We start from the raw sequence: 19932 nt of genomic DNA on the forward strand, positions 1-19932 counted from the left end.
TTAGGATTAAAAAATGGAATAGAGCTGAGCACAAGCAAAATCCTAGAGGAAAACCTGGTTCCGTCTGCTATCCAACAGACACTGGGAGACAAATTCACCTTTCAGCAGGAAAATAACCAAATATACACTGGAGTTGCTCACCAAGACGACATTGAATGTTCCTGAGTGGTCTGGTTACAGTTTTCTGAAATATATGGATTTCACATGAATGGGAATACAGATATGCATCTGTTGGTCACAGATACCTTAACAAAGGTAGGGGCATGAATCAGAAAACCAGTCAGTATCTGGTGTGACCACCATTTGCCTCATGCAGCTCAACACATCTCCTTCGCATAGAGTTGATCAGGTTGTTGAAAAGTGGCCTGTGGAATGTTGTACCACTCCTCTTCAATGGCTGTGCGAAGTTGCTGGATATTGGCGGGAACTGGAACAAGCTGTCGTACGCGTCTATCCAGAACATCCCAAACATGTTATTTGGGTGAGTGTGCAGGCTATGGAAGAACTGGGACATTTTCAGCTTCCAGAAATTGTGTTCAGGTCCTTGCGACACGGGGCCGTGCATCATCATGCTTTAACATGAGGTGATGGAGGCGGGTGAATGGCACGACAATGTGACTCAGGATCTCATCACGTTATCTCTGTGCATTCAAATTGCCATTGATAAAATGCAATTGTGTTCGCTGTCTGTAACTTATGCCTGACAATACCATAAGCCCACCGCCACCATGGGGCACTCTGTTCACAATGTTGACATCAGCAAACTGCTCGCCCACACGATGCCATACACGTGGTCTGCAGTTGTGAAGCCGGTTGGACGTACTGACAAATTCTATAAAATGATGTTGAAGGAGGCTTATGGTAGAGAAATTATCATTCAGTTCTCTGGCAACAGCTCTGGTGGACATTTCTGCAGTCAGCATGCCAATTGCACACTCCGTCAAAACTTGAGACATCTGTGGCATTATGTTGTGTGACAAAACTGCACATTTTAGAGTGGCCTTTTATTGTCCCCAGCACAAGGTGCACCTGTGTAATAATCATTCTGTTTAATCAGCTTCTTGATATGATACATCTGTCAGGTGGATGGATTATCTTTGCAAAGGAGAAATCCTCACTAACAGTGATGCAAACAAATTTGTGCACGAAGACATTTCTGGGATCTTTTTCAGCTCATGAAAATTGAACACTTTACATGTTGCATTTATATTTGTGTTCAGTAAAAAATGGTTGTCTAGCAATGATCAACAACCAACTTGACATAGCTTGAATAATTGTTTAAAGAATTATATTGTACAATTTGCATTTATATTTATTAAGGATCCCCATTAGTTCCCGCCAAGGCAGCAGCTACTCTTCCTGGGGTCCAGCAACATTAAGGCAGTTACTGTATATACAATTTAAAATATCACATGCCATTACATTTCTTCAACACTTTTCACAACATATTAAGTGTGTTCCAGGTGTGCAAAGCTCTTAGAGACTTACCCAGAAATACTCACAGCTATAATCACTGCCAAAGGTGATTCTAGCATGTATTGACTCAGGGGTGTGAATGCTTACATAAATGAGATATTTCTGTATTTCATTTTCAGTAAATTTGCTAACATTGTTTTAGCTTTGTCCTTATGGGGTGTTGTGTGCATATGGGTGTTGAAAAAATCTATGAATTCAGGCTGTAACACTACAAAAGGTGGAATAAGTCAAGGGGTATGAATACTATCTGAAGGTACTGTAACTGTAACTGCAATCCCCACATAAATCAGATTACTCCCAAGACCTGAACGGCAGCACACTAAAGAATTATCCAGGTTCTAAATAATACTGTAATAATAGTTATTTGGCCACTGATGATAAATCAATGTCCATGTATTGTAGGGGTATTTACTGTATATTACAAAATGGCATGAGTGCACAATTTAGCCTTCAAACTACTGGAAACAGTTTGCTGAATGTTAAGTGCAGTCAGAGAGTGGATGGGTCATTATAAACAAACAGCACATAACTTTTGATAGAAATGCCAAAGAAAGTGACTACCAATCCATGCGTTCCCTTTCTCTTTCAAACCAATTTGCAATGTGTGACAGACCATGTGGCACTCTTGCCATAAGAAATAGCAATCTAAAGTGTTTTAAGGGCAGCAGCCACTTAAAAATGTCTAGTTCAGTTATTTGTATATGGAGCTTTAGTCTCCATCTCCTAAGCTTGAATTGACACTCGAGAAAATGACCATAATGTATTGACTATAGTGTAGGTGGCAAAACCCTCTTAATTAAAACGATGATTAAAGTACATTACTTCTCATTTCATTGATATGTGTTATTGCATGTATTCCTGCTATTATAAAGCCAGTCCTAATTGAAACAATAGCAAATCGTCCACCCCGCCTCTGTTTTGGTAAAATGCTGAGGGATCAGCCTGGAGAAATGTAACCACTCTCAAATTCATAGACAGAGCTATGGATGCAAGGACTGACCCTCCATGAGATACAAATCATAGTTTTATCAATGTCTTGAGGCTATAAAGTGTTTGCAAACGTTTACATTGTTTACAAACATTGGAGTAAAACAAGCTTATATTTTGGTTTCTGATGGGGTACGACAGTTGAACTAAACTCATGAGGCATTTATACTGTAAGGGATTTTCTTCAAGAATCAATAGGTATATGTCATAAAAAATTAATGTACAGTAGTGACTAGCTTTAAAGTAATCACATACAGTGCATTGCGAAAGTATTCGGCCCCCTTGAACTTTGCAACCTTTTGCCACATTTCAGGCTTCAAACATAAAGATATAAAACTGTATTTTTTTGTGAAGAATCAACAACAAGTGGGACACAATCATGAAGTGGAACGACATTTATTGGATATTTCAAACTTTTTTAACAAATCAAAAACTGAAAAATTGGGCGTGCAAAATTATTCAGCCCCTTTACTTTCAGTGCAGCAAACTCTCTCCAGAAGTTCAGTGAGGATCTCTGAATGATCCAATGTTGACCTAAATGACTAATGATGATAAATACAATCCACCTGTGTGTAATCAAGTCTCCGTATAAATGCACCTACACTGTGATAGTCTCAGAGGTCCGTCAAAAGCGCAGAGAGCATCATGAAGAACAAGGAACACACCAGGCAGGTCCGAGATACTGTTGTGAAGAAGTTTAAAGCCGGATTTGGATACAAAAAGATTTCCCAAGCTTTAAACATCCCAAGGAGCACTGTGCAAGTGATAATATTGAAATGGAAGGAGTATCAGACCACTGCAAATCTACCAAGACCTGGCCGTCCCTCTAAACTTTCAGCTCATACAAGGAGAAGACTGATCAGAGATGCAGCCAAGAGGCCCATGATCACTCTGGATGAACTGCAGAGATCTACAGCTGAGGTGGGAGACTCTGTCCATAGGACAACAATCAGTCGTATATTGCACAAATCTGGCCTTTATGGAAGAGTGGCAAGAAGAAAGCCATTTCTTAAAGATATCCATAAAAAGTGTTGTTTAAAGTTTGCCACAAGCCACCTGGGAGACACACCACATGTGGAAGAAGGTGCTCTGGTCAGATGAAACCAAAATTTAACTTTTTGGCAACAATGCAAGACGTTATGTTTGGCGTAAAAGCAACACAGCTCATCACCCTGAACACACATCACCACTGTCAAACATGGTGGTGGCAGCATCATGGTTTGGGCCTGCTTTTCTTCAGCAGTGACAGGGAAGATGGTTAAAATTGATGGGAAGATGGATGGAGCCAAATACAGGACCATTCTGGAAGAAAACCTGATGGAGTCTGCAAAAGACCTGAGACTGGGATGGAGATTTGTCTTCCAACAAGACAATGATCCAAAACATAAAGCAAAATCTACAATGGAATGGTTCAAAAATAAACATATCCAGGTGTTAGAATGGCCAAGTAAAAGTCCAGACCTGAATCCAATCGAGAATCTGTGGAAAGAACTGAAAACTGCTGTTCACAAATGCTCTCCATCCAACCTCACTGAGCTCGAGCTGTTTTGCAAGGAGGAATGGGAAAAAATGTCAGTCTCTCGATGTGCAAAACTGATAGAGACATACCCCAAGCGACTTACAGCTGTAATCGCAGCAAAAGGTGGCGCTACAAAGTATTAACTTAAGGGGGCTGAATAATTTTGCACGCCCAATTTTTCAGTTTTTGATTTGTTAAAAAAGTTTGAAGTATCCAATAAATGTCGTTCCACTTCATGATTGTGTCCCACTTGTTGTTGATTCTTCACAAAAAAATACAGTTTTATATCTTTATGTTTGAAGCCTGAAATGTGGCAAAAGGTCGCAAAGTTCAAGGGGGCCGAATACTTTCGCAATGCACTGTAATTGATGTGCCTTCAGCATTAATTGCTTTAACTGCTTTTATTAACTACAGTAGGAGTCAGTTAGTCATGACTTTCAAATTAAAATCAGGACATTTTAGCTATACAGTTATGCTGTGAAGACAGCACTAATTTCAGCATGCCAAGCTGTTTTTCAATGCTGTACAAAAGCATTTGAAAATAAAAAAAGGTGTGACAAGCTTTGGTTTCCCTTTCATATTCTGAGACGGTGGAGATACGTACAAGCCTAGGAATTTATTCCCACCATTATGAATGAATCTCAGATAACGAAGTCAAGACTGCAGCTCACCGCTCCCTCTTCTTACACTTAGATGCAGTTGTGAACATTTCATGGATGTGTATGAAGAAATACAATGAATGCTTTTGGGGGCAGAGTTCTCATTCTATAATTTATGTTCCAATTTCTTATTCTACAAACACGTCTGTCTCTGTCTGTGTCTTTGGTGTTTCTCATCCAGGCCAAGGGAGAAACTGTACACAAAAACCTCTGTCTCTGGGGTGTTTCTCATCCAGGCCAAGGGAGAAACTGTACACAAAAACCTCTGTCTCTGGGGTGTTTCTCATCCAGGCCAAGGGAGAAACTGTACACAAAAACCTCTGTCTCTGGGGTGTTTCTCATCCAGGCCAAGGGAGAAACTGTACACAAAAACCTCTGTCTCTGGGGTGTTTCTCATCCAGGCCAAGGGAGAAACTCTGTACACTCCAGCAGAATGGGAAATGCAGTTGCATCTGATAGCAATTCTTCTGGGGTGGATGTGGACTAATTTAAGGAAACATCTTAGTATGTACAGTATTTGTGATAAGGGGATATTATGTAATATTTTAGACCTTAGAAGCAGCATTAGAAATTAGTGGCCCTCCAAAATCCATCTCCAGCACAGAAACCCAGCATCTTATTCCAACAACCAGCTACCAACATACAATATGAGTGGTGAGGAATTACTATGCTAGCCAGCTGTATTCTTGTCATTGTGGAGGTAATACACTTTGAGTTATATCACAATACTCAATTAGTTTGTTTTCCTTCTTTAAAACATTATTATGTATTTAACAGGATTGACCCCTACATGCTTTGGTCAGAGTGGGACAGGAGCAGAGATAGCAGGGTTCGAGGGTCTGCAGGTCTGCAGGGCAGATGTTGTATTTCTGCTGTTAATAAATAAGCAGGGTTGCTGAAGGGTTGCAGGCTGGGCTGCCAGGAAGTTGCAGCCCTCTCTTTTCTACTCTCTGTCTCTCTGTATCTGCTCTAAAACAGTGGGGGCGGATGTGTCTCTGTGGTCCTCTGCAAAGCTGGAAAGGACATCCTCTCAGTTTGATTCAGCTCAACCCGGTCTCCCGGTGCTCTAGGACTCAGTGTGTGTGTGTGACAGCTCTCTCTCTCTCTTCATTTGAATCTGTCTGTAGCAGGAAGGATTCTTTCAACTTCTCATTTCACTGGGCCCACAGATTGGCAGAGCTAAACTAGTCCTCACAGCAGTCAATCATGGTCTGTAAATCTGACGAGAGACTACCAGATTGGTTGGTCTGAACCGGCTATTCCCAAACTGGGGTACGCAATGCCGTCGGGGGAACGCCAAAACAGTCCATTTAGATTATCCTGAGCAGCCTCCTTTCACTGCCCCCAAATAATGAAACCATCTAGTCTTCAGCAAAATAACAACACAATATCAAATACAGGTAGCCTAGTCAAATAATTAACATTCAATCACATTAACCATTACTCTCTCACGGGAATTCCACTAATGCTCTGAATGTAGCCAAACGTAGCTCATGCTCATTCAGTTTGCATGAAAATGGAAGAATGGTTAAAAAAAGTAAGGCCCGCGTCCATAGAGACACATACCAGCTCTACTGTTAGTACTGCTATTACCAGCAGTACTACCAGCAGTACTGCTATTACCAGCAGTACTACACAAGCATCTGTCTACAGCACAAGTTGTTCTACTTCCACGAGCACATCCAATGCTAGCATCAGTAATTCTACATTTGTTGCTATCCCAGCTAGCATGGACACTGACATCTGATTCAGCCGAAGAGCTACTGCCCCTTTACCCGGGAAAGCACCGAACAACAGACAGGGACGTTGGACCATCAAAGAGGCGCAAATATGATGAGAACTACATTGATTGGGAGTTCACTTATATTGGGAGTAGTGCCTTTCTTCAGCCACAGTGTGTTATATGTGTAAAAGTACTATCTCACAACTCGATTAAACTCTTGCGCAGACATTTAGAAACAAAACATGCCAATTAGAAAAATCAGCCACAGGAGTTTTTTGAGTGACAATTAAGATGACTTTTGAGTAGTAAGACATGTATAAAAGCTATAGATACCATTAACAAGAAGGGACTCGAAGCGTCTTATATGGTGAGCTACCGAGTGGCTAAGACAGGCAAGCCCATACTGTTGTGGAAGACTTAATTCTTCCTGCTGCTGTGGGTATGGCTGGGACAATGCTGGGGGAAAAGGCCAAAAAATACTATACAGACAATACCTTCATCAAAAAACACAGTGACAGTGTCATGGCAGGAGATGTTTTGAAACAATTACTGCTTTGCATACAAGCCAGTGAATTATATGCTTTACATCTGGATGAGTCAACAGACATGCCGGGCCTGGCACAGCTCCTGGTATATGTCCGTTATGTTTATGGGGGCTAAATTAAGGAAGACGTCCTCTTCTGCAAACCAGGACAACAGGAGAAGATATTTTTAAAGTACTGGGCAGCTTTGTGACATCAAATGGACTTTGGTGGTCAAGATGTGTTGGTATCTGTACTGATGGCACAAAAGTCATGACAGGGAGACAGTGGAGTGGAAGCAGTTGCTCCCGACTCCACTTGGGTACAATGCAGCATCCACCGAGAGGCTCTTGTTGCCAAGGGAATGCCTGACAGCTTGAAAGACGTTTTGGACACTGCAGTGAAAGTCGTTAATTTTGTTAAAGCAAGGCCCCTGTACTCTTGTGTATTTTCTGCATTATGCAATGATATGGGCAGCGACTATGTAACGCTTTTACAACATACGTGCGCTGGTTATCAAGGGGCAAGGTGTTGACACCTTTTCTTATTGAGAGACGAGCTTAAAGTTTTTTTGTCTTACTGCTTGCATGATGATGAGTTTCTCACATGACTGGCCTATCTGGGTGATGTTTTTTCTCACCTGAATGATCTGAATCTAGGATTACAGGGACTCTCCGCAACTATATTCAATGTGCGGGACAGAATTGAGGTTATGATTAAGAACTTGGAGCTCTTCTCTGTCTGCATTAACAAGGACAACATACAGGTCTTTCCATCATTGTATGATTTTTTGTGTGCAAATGAACTCAAGCTTACGAACAATGTCAAATGTCATATTGGGAAGCACTTGAGTGAGCTGGGTGCGCAATTACGGACTGGGAACAATACATCCAATATTCCTTTGAACCTTTTGTTTCTAACAATTAAGATCTCACCTAACAGGAGTAGTAGTTGTCTCCTTGGGTTCTGTAGTAAAATTATTTTATGTATGTTTTGTAGACAGCGTGCTGACCAGACTTATTTCAGCATTGTTTATTTGTATCGGGCAAGGCAGGGGGGAGAATGAGGAATGCATTCATCTGGCCCAAGGCTTTTAAGTCGAGAAGCACAATATTTCCCTCCGTACCCAGGAGACGACAGGCAGCACCCACAGGCATTTTCCATCCGCCAGCTTACTCACTCCTCTCCACCTCCTTCCACCTCTGAAGTTTATTTCTCCTGATTTTCCATGACATTCACCGACATCTTCCTTCCAGACCTCCTTCTCCTCTCAAGACAATGTCTACCTCTTCAACTCAGAGGTATCTGGCTCTAATAATATCACGGCCGGGGGCTCACAGATGGTTGAAATAAGTGGATCTGTCAGATAATTTCGCCCCCTGTCGTTTTCCTAATCCCTCCATCCCCACATCTCCCTGTGAAAATGGAATAGTGCACAGAGAGGAGGGGCGGAGGTAGCCCTGTTTGAACCTACATCTTCCCACTTAACACGTCCTCGATATAGACGTGATTGTCATAACTTTTAAATTCAGCTGAAAATGCTGATAAATAATTCAGCCGTGCATTTGTTCATCTGCTATGAAACAAAACAGAGGGCAACACGACACAGGGCAGCATGAGCCTGACCGTTTCTGCTCGGTGTGGATACAAAAATGGTAGTTTACGGAGGGATAAGAAACTGCACACCTATTAGCAGGCCTCTGGCCCCATAATGGCTGCCTCCTAATATAACACTCATTCCATTGCATTTTTTTCTAGGAAACTCAGTGTTGAATTAAATAGTTGTGGTCTGTTTTGGCTAGAGACAGTGCATTCCCTACGTACAGTACTTTGGAAAATGACCAATGTGTGTGACCAGAATGGCAGCTTTACCACTGGTGAGAAATTGAGATTTATGTCAACAAAGAGCAATAAAGATACTCACAATCAACAGTGTTCTGCCCATCTGCAGCTAGCAAGGATCTCGTCAGTTTTTTTTCTAATGTGGTCTGTAACCCTGGGCTCTTAGTCCTCACACATCCCTTAATTGGACAAACTTGGAGAGCGGTGGGGATGGGAGCTGTGGCTGGTGACGAATTGAAGTGGAACTTTAGCTGTGTAGCATAGCAGGGCGGCTGGTGGCATCCAGACCATGTGCACTGTCACGTCGTGAGGGTAGGCTCCTACAGAAACAAGAAGGGAGAGCAGGGAGTATTAGAATGGCCCTTCTCATTGTTAAACAATGGGTTTCATTGAAGGACTGGGATGGGATGATGGCGCTTCAGTGGGCAGGGCTCGGGAACGACATAGCTGCCATTGGGTGGATGTTTTCCTCAGAGTTGTAGCCCTGATGATGTAGAGATACATTTTAGTTCACAGGCAGGAAATGAGGAGAATTTAAATAGTTTGTTATGTGGGTGTGGCAAGAGAACAGCGCACATGTATAGTTATTCAGGACACAAGTGGATATTGGCTTTGACATTTTGTTCTAATTCCAAGTGGAAATGCTGATTGTCAACCAACTTCCATGAATGTATTCTTGGATAAATCATTTATTTGTTTGTTTCTCCAAGGACACGACAATAGAATCAAGTTTACAGGACAAACCCACAGAAAAAGCCAAGCCGTCCAAACATAAATCTGACAAGTTATTCAGACTCATCTATAAATAGCACTTTCCTCTGAGTGTCCCCTCTGGGGAGCGACATTTGAACATGTCCATTTCTAAAAAACATGACAAACACGCCAGCTGCTCTTCTGGCCGATTCTCTGCAATTTCTTCACACGCAAAGGATGCCACCCATCCCTTTTCATTATTAGTGAGAGCTGGTCTGTATTTTACGCCATCCACAATATTATATCTGCTGTGTTTGTCCGATGGCAGTCACTGCCACAGAGGAAGGCTGAATGATGTCGCATATGAAAAATAAGGGTGGCTGAAACCAACACAATTAAAGCATACTGACAAGAAAAACAACAGAGGTTGTGTAATGACATGCTGTTGTTATCATCCTGATCTGAATCCAATAAGAGGGAGATTACTGATATTAACCCAAATCATCTCATCCATGACCAAAGTATGATTTGTTTTTATCCAGCTAGCTAATTCCAAACCACGTAGCTTGACTCAAGGTCCTCCAATGGCAGGAGAACAACATACACTGTTACTACTCATTGACGTATACTATTTCTCATTCAAATTCTGATACTCATAAATACAACGTTGCTAACACAGCACTCAGCACTCAGTGAAGATGGTCATCTTTGTGGCTTTCCTAAGCTTTCAAAACTTGGTGAACAGTGACAACCTGTTGGTGGTACTTCCACTATGGTCCTCTTCATCTCGGCTGACCACCTTTTTTGTCCCTCCAGTGTCTCTGACACCACTGTAAATAGGCTAAAAGAGCCTGCTCGTGAAGGGGATGAAGAAGACTGACACCCATGGTGACCCCTGAACTTTTTGTATATAAACCTAATTCCAAACATTGATGATATCAGACTACAAAGGGAAGCACAGCCACAGGCTGCCCATTGACACAAGCCTACCAGATGAGTTAAATTACTTCTATGCTCGCTTTGAGGCAAGTAACACTGAAACATGCATGAGAGCATCAACTGTTCCGGACGACTGTGGGATCACGCTGTCCGTAGCCGATGTGAGTAAGACCTTTAAAAAGGTCAACATTCACAAGGCCGCAGGGCCAGATGGATTACCAGGACGTGTACTCCGAGCATGCGCTAACCAACTGGCAAGTGTCTTCACTGACATTTTCAAACTGTCCCTGACTTAGTCTGTAATACCAAAATGTTTCAAACAGATCACCATGTGACCTCCCTGTGCCCAAGAACACTAAGGTAACCTGCCTAAATGTCTACTGACCCGTAACACGCACGTCTGCAGCCATGAAGTGTTTTAAAAGGCTGGTTAGGGCTCACATCAACACCATTATTCCAGAAACCCTAGACCCACTCCAATTTGCATACCGCCACAACAGATCCACAGATCCCACCTGGAGAAAAGGAACACTTATGTGAGAATGCTGTTCATTGACTACAGCTCAGCGTTCAACACCATAGTGTCCTCAAAGCTAATCACTAAGTTAAGGACCCTAGGACTAAACACCTCCCTCTGCAACTGGATCCTGGACTTCCTGACGGGCCACCCACAGGTGGTAAGGGTAGGTAATAACACATCCGCCACTCTGATCCTCAACACGGGGGCTCCTCAGAGCTGCATGCTCAGTCCCCTCCTGTTCACTTATGACTGCATGGACAGGCACGACTCCAACCCCATCATTAAGTTTGCTGATGACACAACAGTGCCTGATCACTGATAATGATGAGACAACCTATAGGGAGGAGGTCAGAGACCTGGCCATGTGGTGCGAGGACAACAACATATCCCTCAACGTAAACAAGACAAAGGAGATGATTGTGGAATACAGGAAAAGGAGGATCAAGCATGCCCCCATTCTCATTGACCAAGCTGTAGTGGACCAGGTTTAGAGCTTCAAGTTCCTTGGTGTTCACATCACCAACAAACTACCATGGTCCAAACACATCAAGACAGTCTTGAAGAGGGCACGACAAAGCCTATTCCCCCTCAGGAGACTGAAAAGATTTGGCATTGGTCCTCAGATCCTCATAAAGTTTGACAACTGCTCCATCAAGAGCATCCTGACTGATTGCATGGTATAGCAACTGCTCGGCCTCCAACAGCAAGGCACTACAGAGGGTAGTGCGTACGGCCCAGTACATCACTGTGGCCAAGCGTCTTGCCATCCAGGACCTCTATACCAGGTGGTGTCAGAGGAAGGCCCTAAAAATTGTCAAAGACTCCAGCCACCCTAGTCATAGACTGTTCTTTCTGCTACCGCACGGCAAGTGGTACCAAATCTACGCGCCAAATCTATGTCCAAAAGACTTCTTAACAGATTCTACCGCAAGCCATAAGACTCCTGAACAGCTTATCAAATGGCTACCCAGACTATTTTCATTGCCACCCCCCCTTCCCCTCTTTTACGCTGCTGCTAATCTCTGTTTATTATCTATGCGTAGTCACTTTAACTCTACCTACATGTACATATTATCTCAATTACCTCGACTAACCTGTGCTCTCGCACATTGACTCTGTACCGGTACCCCTTATATATAGCCTCGCTATTGTTATTTTACTGCTGCTCTTTAATTATTTGTTACTGTTATATTGAATGTTTAACTTATCTAGTTTTTACTAAACACTTTTTTTTCTTTGAGCTGCATTGTTGGTTAAGGACTTGTAAGTAAGCATTTCACTGTTGTATTTGGCACTATAGACAAATAATTTGATTGGATCAGTGGCCAACTCAGATGACAGAAAAGGAATGAGATTCAATAGCCCTATATGATACAAGAACATTCTAAATAGGTCTCTTCTGCAAGACCATTGTCCATGGCGGAGATCTTTGTGGGCTATACTCAGCCTTGTCTCAGGATGGTAAGTTGGTGGTTGAAGATATCCCTCCAGTGGTGTGGGGGCTGTGCTTTGGCAAAGTGGGTGGGGTTATATCCTTCCATCCTCGGATGGGGCCACAGTGTCTCCTGACCCCTCCTGTCTCAGCCTCCAGTATTTATGCTGCAGTAGTTTATGTGTTGGGGGGCTAGGGTCAGTTTGTTATATCTGGAGTACTTCTCCTGTCCTATTCGGTGTCCTGTGTGAATTTAAGTGTGCTTTCTCTAATTTTCTCTTTCTCTCTTTCTTTCTCTCTCTCGGAGGACCTGAGCCCTAGGACCATGCCCCAGGACTACCTGACATGATGACTCCTTGCTGTCCCCAGTCCACCTGGCCGTGCTGCTGCTCCAGTTTCAACTGTTCTGCCCTATTATTATTCGACCATGCTGGTCATTTATGAACATTTGAACATCTTGGCCATGTTCTGTTATAATCTCCACCCGGCAGAGCCAGAAGAGGACTGGCCACCGCACATAGCCTGGTTCCTCTCTAGGTTCCTTCCTAGGTTTTGGCCTTTCTAGGGAGTTTTTCCTAGCCACTGTGCTTCTACACCTGCATTGTTTGCTGTTTGGGGTTTTAGGCTGGGTTTCTGTACAGCGCTTTGAGATATCAGCTGATGTACGAAGGGCTATATAAATAGATTTGATTTTATTTGATTGTGACTCACACGGATCTGTGAGCTTGTTTTTGTAATTTTGGAGAAAATCCATGACTTCAAACATTGTCTGGAAGTGTAGCTGGTATTAGGTCCACTCCATTTTAATTCAGACTCTACCTGATGTGGATGCAGGGAGCGGTCTAGAGGACAAAGCTTTCTGGCCCTGGGCAAAATGAACACCAACTGCACAGAACTCTAGGACGGAAGACTGTGTGACCCTGCACACAGGTCTATCTCAAATAGTCACTTCCTCTCACAATCACCATGGTAACCACTTTTAACCTTTGATGGGCATGGTCTCTGGAGGTTTGTGGACGATTTCCTCAGCCCCTGTCTTCAGAAAGTGCACACAGATAATCCTGCCCTTCTCAAAGCTGCTCATGCGGATCGAACCTCGCTCTGTATGGAACAGTCACAAAAGCCTTGTAAGGCATACGGACACACTTAATATCATCGGCTTTCATAGGAGAGAGCCTATGGACCAGATTGCATATTGTAGGAGTTTATTCAGCAAGAAACAAAATGCGACGGTGAAGAATAACAAAGGCTGACGTCTATTGAATCTCTGATGCAGGGGCAAAGTGATGTTTGAGATAATGATAGGGGTGGCCCATGCTGAAGACATCTGTCATTCAAGTGAATTTTGGTGGGTTTGTAATGAAAGATAATTCATCGCGCCTTTGAGCACCATCTCTATTATTAATTCAGGCATGCCAATGCTGAGTAAATGCTTCTTTACTCTTTCATAAGTGGTCGATATTAATAATGCACAAAGGGCCAAGTTCAGCATCAGTCTTTGAAAAGTTCTTGCATTGGCAAAATGTAAAGGTTTCATTAGAATATTAGCCACCTCATCTCTTTCTCCTCTCCCCTGCCCGAAAGGGAAAGCCGGCGCGGTCTGGATCTGACAGCTCTTCTGATGGAATGATCTCAACTATCAGTGGTAATTGGAGGTGCTGTGGGGTTGGGTTTCTGTGGTAGGGCGGGAGGTAGTGGCTTGATCGATCCCTAGGATGGCTGAGGGTAGGCACCAGGCAGCTTGTCTTCCACCGTTTCTATCTGACAGCTCTCTGTGGAGGTTAGGAGAGAGGCACCAACATTGCTGTCCTCTCACACACTGGACAATCACCCAAGTTGAGGGTTGCCTCTGCTCAGAGCCTAAGCTACACACGGACCCATCCAATTAAATGAAATCATAATTAACCATTTAGTTGGATGGAAGCAGGTTCTAATTATCTCATTTAAGGATGCTTTTAATTATTACTTGTACGTTATAGGACTTACATCACGTTAGCGCCTCACTTGAAATGCCTATGGTTTATAACCTAATGTCATAATTCTGATGGCATTTTAGGAATGTTAAGTGTATGAAGCAAGATTGTTTGTACACCGTATTCTGCTCTACATGACAGTTTAAAGAGTGATCACGCTGTGTTTCCTGTCTTCATTAAGGCTGTGACAAACAGCCTCCTGTTTGTTCCTTGCCATGATTTACTGAAGAAAATAAGAAATCTGTGGTGAGCTCCCCGACCAGGCCAGCCGTGGTTGCCATGGTGACATGTTAACTCTCCCAGTCATCTTTACGCTGTCATTGGGAATGCTTCTCAGCCAGAGGTTTAACCACAACAACCATTTACCCTCTAACTGATTGTCTTCACCATCACCGGACCCCCCATGTTAGCTTATGGCAGATAGGAAAGGCAGAGGCTAACAGCACTGTTTTCATGTGTGGAAATCCAAAAGGACAATGCCTCTAATCTCTGAGGAGTCTCTTTCCCTGGCACCTCATGAAATGCCATTTGGTTTTGAGATGTCCAGTGATTGCTTACAGGTAGAGATAATCTCACTTTATACACTCTGGATAATTGGAACAGTGAGGATCTGATTGAGGGCAGACCCATTCAGAGGACGAGCACATTCATCATTTATGGCCACTATGTAAAAGAAAAACAATGTACTACCCATGTCTAGTTTCCTTACCATGCCTTGGGCTGTGTTACTCATAAACCGCACATTACAGCATCTGTATAGAATACAAAATCATATCATGAAGAATTCTGAATTGGAGAAACAATGAGGTGAATACTAAAAGTCCAATGCATGCCTCTCATGCACATTCATGTTGATGCCCATATTCATACTCAAAGGACAGTGGAAGCAACTTGGTATGTCTGATGATATTTCCTCCACTTTATCAGCACTTGTCAGTGTTGTTAGGTCCAGACCTAAGACCATTAATATGTGAAAATAAATCAATTAATCTGCCGCTCACCATGCCAGAATCTTCTAAAACTCCCGGATTAGAGAGAGGCTGCTATTAAACCTCCCCGGCTGTGGGCACAGCGATAGCAGGGAGAGAGGTAGGCAAGCAGCGAGGCAGGCAGGGAGGGAGAGAGGCAGGCAGGAAGGCAGGCAGGCAGGGAGAGCTTGGTATTAGCTTCACCAAACCCGGTCCCTTCAGGAGGTTGGCAAGTAGTCAGGACATGGCTCTAACCACCCCCCCTTCCCTGCTCTCCTCTCTCACCCAGTCCTCCTCAGAGTGGGCTCAGGTTGTGCCAAGGACAGAGGACAGGAGAAGGTTGTGGCATTACAGCAATCTCCTCTCACTACACACACGTACGCACACACACACACCGCTTCCCTTCCTCGTCTCCTCTTCTGTAAAAAGATTTGCCGATCTGCGCATAGAAATCCAAGCCCAAGGCAGAACAATAGATCGGTACAGGAATAACACAGCCTGGAGGTGGTGTGTAAATTAGACAGGATCCTACTGCAGATCCTCCCTAGGGTGTAAATAAATACTGGCCCCTGGATGTACTGGAAGCAGTGCTCACTTTAGGAAGAAGGTGCACTACTCTTGAACATTATATACAATGAATACATTGACAGTAACGCCAACAAAATATCTGCTAAACACATAGATTTTAACAGCCTCAAGTATGCGGCACAATGACCGTTCAGCCTTTCAACCTTCTGCGTGGCAGATTTGATTTCTCTATAAAACCAAAGACTGTCGTCAATGTTTTCAGTGCCATTAAAGTAATAGCCCTCTCAAACCCAAAGTGAAGTAAAGCAAAGTGGTTCCTCAGGATGCCTGACTCCAGGGAGGAAGGTATTGTCATTGCCTTTACAGTAGTAGACTAGCAGTGCACTGCAGAGCCAGAGCCTGACCTTTCAGTCTATCCCTTTCATCTGCTACAGCTGTCACTCAAACTCTCAGGTTCATTCGGTAGCTGCAGGGGGTTCAATTAATCCTGACAAAATGGGAGAGGGGTTCATTTTCACCCTTGGAGAGTAGGTTACAGCTTTTCTGGTTACTTGGCTATTCCCTCTGCATGTTTGTCCCAAGGCGCAATGCAGCCAGAATAGCAAGAGCTTTCAGCATCATCGTCACCAGCCACATTCAAAGGGACTCAGGGGGTGATGACATGATCTGTGCTTCGGGAAGCCCAGTCCCCTGCCAGTCGGGAATGTTTATGAGGGTACCATTATTGGCTTCAATAATAGACCTTTGGGAACAAGGGGAAATGGCATTGTGAAATATGTATCACTTTATCATCCCTAATTAGTCCTTCACAGCACAGCATTCAATTATCATTTGAGATAGCAGGCCTCTCCTGAACAATGTTTTACTATGTGTTGAGAGAGTTTGTGGTCGACAGAACATAACTTACTGTCATGCAAAATGCATGGCCATTGGCCAAAATCACACTCAGTTTGAAGCAACTGAAGACAAGTTATGTCTCTGTCTGATATGGATTATGACTTGGGTTGTCTTACAGTACACTTTTAGCTATATTATTCAAAACTTCATATCAGCCAATCCCACCCACAATGATCAACACCTCCACATCACTCCCTGACAATCTGAATATGTCAAGGGAGAGCTCTTTTAACTCTGTTCTTCTCCCTTTAGAATCATTACAGCCCTTATTCAATTGGATGTTTGATTTTCTTCAAGGAGCTCCTTTTTTAATGTTTTATAATATTTATGTAATCACATTGGGAGAAGTATTTCTGTGGATTAATGAGGTACAGGCTTGTAAATTATTTCCTGATGATTTCTCTCACGTGCATAATGTGGTTTGTATGTACTGTACAGTCTAGCTAGCACATTACATTACGCCAGTGAACACATCCCACAACAATGTGATCTTTAATCACGTATCATATTACATGTTTCCTTCCACAGCTGTGAACCAACGACAATCTGGGCACGTCTGCGGCTCCAGACACAGTCAACCACAACAATGAGAAAATCCCTTTGACATGCTCCAGCAATTGAATTCAACGCGAGTTGAAATTATATGCTGCCTCCCTGGAGGTACCCCACTGGACGCCTTAAAAGGTAATATACCTTCTGCCACAGAGTGCAATCACACAGTTCACACCCTGACTCTGGATAATAAGATGGGCTTGGGGAAATAAGAGAAGCTGCACTTGCCGTAAAACAGAGGCTTAAGTAATCTCCCTGAGATGAGACACATTAAAGAGAACACTGTGCGTCCTTGTTGGATCAGTGGTCTAGCATACCGTGAACATCCTGCCAGTGTTGGGATAAAGACGTGGTTAGCGGTTACCTCTCAGCAGTAGTTGACAAGCTGTGCTGCTTAAAAAATATTGCTAAAAAGACTCCTACACCAGCTTTAAATATAACAGAGATGCTTTATGTAAGGATGAGTAACTTGAAAACTACTAACATCAGGGTATTTCAGGATATAGTAATACTCTTCTCTCAGACTCATGTTAAAAACAACATCCATTTGATTTACACAGCGTACTCTTTTGGGATGGGGAGACTTGAGTGTGCTGTGTGAGTGGACATAATGCACTTTTCTCACTGCTCAGCTCTCCAGACAGGTCCAATCAGGTTGGAGATGAATGACAAGGCATTCACCCCTGTTTGTCTGTATGTCTGTCATCTGCAGTGTTGACTGAGAGCCTTCTACGAATAGTTCAGTCAGTGCTGTTCTGGTAGACACAGTACTTCACGTTCTCCTGGGGATCTGACGACTACTTGGTCCCTGTCATCCCCCACAGACTACTAGTCTGCCGGCCTGGAACAGTACTGACTTGGCATGACTATAGATGGCCTAGGAACTAAAGTCACGCCGGGAGTTGTATACACACTTAATCTTGATTTAATACAGTTGATACACAGGAACTACAAATAACAAATTAATCGACTGAGGAAATTCTAAAAATCACTTTATGGTGGGGGGATAAATATTTAGCCGATAGCTGAATCGACAGAGAGTCTATGGACTGAACTTGTGGATGATATCTGATCGTTTATATCACCCTGATTCCTTTAGGACCTTGTCCTCCCTGTGTCCCTCAGGCTCTATTTCTCCCATGTCTGTCTCTTCTGTTTATCTCTTGGAGCCTCTCAGCAGAAGTCAATCTATCCTAATCAGGCTCCTGCCCCATCTCCTGTCCACCCTTCCAGGCACTTCTTATAGCATTAACATGGGTGTTATTGTCAGGGCCTGGGACTGAGCACTCATGCCATGGACACCCAGGCTCAAAGTGTTCAGGCCCAGTAGAGAAGCTCTCTTTTGGGCTCCAAATGATTATTCCTGTGCCAGCTCCCTGGAGAGCCTGGGGAAATGAATCTGTGTCTGTTTCTTGTTGCCTCTCTCTTTCCACGTTACAGCACAGCACTGATGTTTTAGTTTAGCTGTTCATGAGAAGCCTCCCTCTGACAAGACTAGCAGGTTGAGCTTTTCTGCCTTTGAGCAGACCCACAGTCTAATTGCCATCAGTTTGAGAGAAAGAGACCCTAATGAAGGATAGACGTGCCCACGTAGCAGATCACATTACTGACACACTGAGCGAGAATGGTGGCTAATTGCCGAATGGAGGAAAAATGCCATTGCTGAGAAAGTTCCGATTTTTTTTAATGAAGCAATGGACTACAGACGTTGCAAAGAGTATAATGTTACAATCATTTGGTGGGTGCTTATATTTGTCCTGTTTCATTGAAATGTGTTTTTAAAATTTCCCAACGCCCTCTGAGACAGATCACGGCCAATTAGCGTTAAGTGCCTTGCTTAATGGTACGTCAATGGATTTTTTCACCTTCTCGGCTTGAGGATTCAAACTAGCGACCTTTACGTTACTGGCCAAATGCTCTAACTGCTAGGCTACCTGCCGCCCAATGCCTAGCCTACTGAACATTGATGTGGGACCACAAGATGATTATCTGACTGACCTAGCTAAACTGCACAAAATGTCACAGGAATAAATATGTGAAATGTAATGTACAAGTTCACCTGTTTGTGTATTTAATAGGATATAGAGATTGCAGGTCATTCACACTGTTTGTACGTATTGGGAGTGGCCCCTATTTGAAGGCTGACCTGTCACAGGGAGACGGCATGTTAACTGGAGCTCCCTGATGACACTCAACCATGTGTTGCATTCGCTCAATGCAAAAAAAGAGGGACTTCCTAGAATGAGTGATGGGATGTCAGTAGATATGTGGGCTAGCACTCTCCACACGCTGTTAGAGAATGGATGCCCTTCCCGCCACTGGCGCACATTGACAAGAGGACACGGCTGCCTCCAGCACTCTTGTTTATCAGCTCATCTAGGGATTGCAGCACACACACACACACACATGTACACACACACACTCCTCACCATTGTGTGCCCCATCAGCCTCCCTATGCTCAGAACAGTCAATATTGTGTGCAGGGTTTCCTTCACCTCTGTATTTTTCTGCAGGTAAGCAGTGCACACCTCTTAATGTGGCACCGCAACACCTCCCTGCAAGACACACTCATGCCTGCCAAGCTCCCAACCTCAAGGGTAGCGAGAGGTGCGGGAACATCGCCATACAAGGCAGAGATCATGTGCTGTACTGTATCTCTCTGCTGTTTTCAAACATGCTTGTCTGCTTGATTTAGAATGTGTT

The 19932-nt window shown here is 43.5% G+C and overlaps 1 protein-coding gene across 8 annotated transcripts in view; it reads right to left on the reverse strand.

The window, feature by feature from the left end:
- Positions 1 to 19932, reverse strand: part of LOC110504044 (galactosylgalactosylxylosylprotein 3-beta-glucuronosyltransferase 1) — a 125423-nt gene that overhangs the window by 39127 nt on the left and 66364 nt on the right. For all 8 annotated transcript variants that reach the window (XM_090218747.1, XM_090218750.1, XM_021582853.3 and 5 more), the window contains exon 2: positions 8810 to 9047. The gene's annotated coding sequence lies outside the window, so the exon portion shown is untranslated. The remainder of the gene's footprint in view (positions 1 to 8809; positions 9048 to 19932) is intronic.

Source organism: Oncorhynchus mykiss, chromosome 24, assembly GCF_057628025.1.
Source record: "Oncorhynchus mykiss isolate SJ-2025 chromosome 24, ASM5762802v1, whole genome shotgun sequence".
Classification (NCBI taxonomy): Eukaryota; Metazoa; Chordata; class Actinopteri; order Salmoniformes; family Salmonidae; genus Oncorhynchus; species Oncorhynchus mykiss.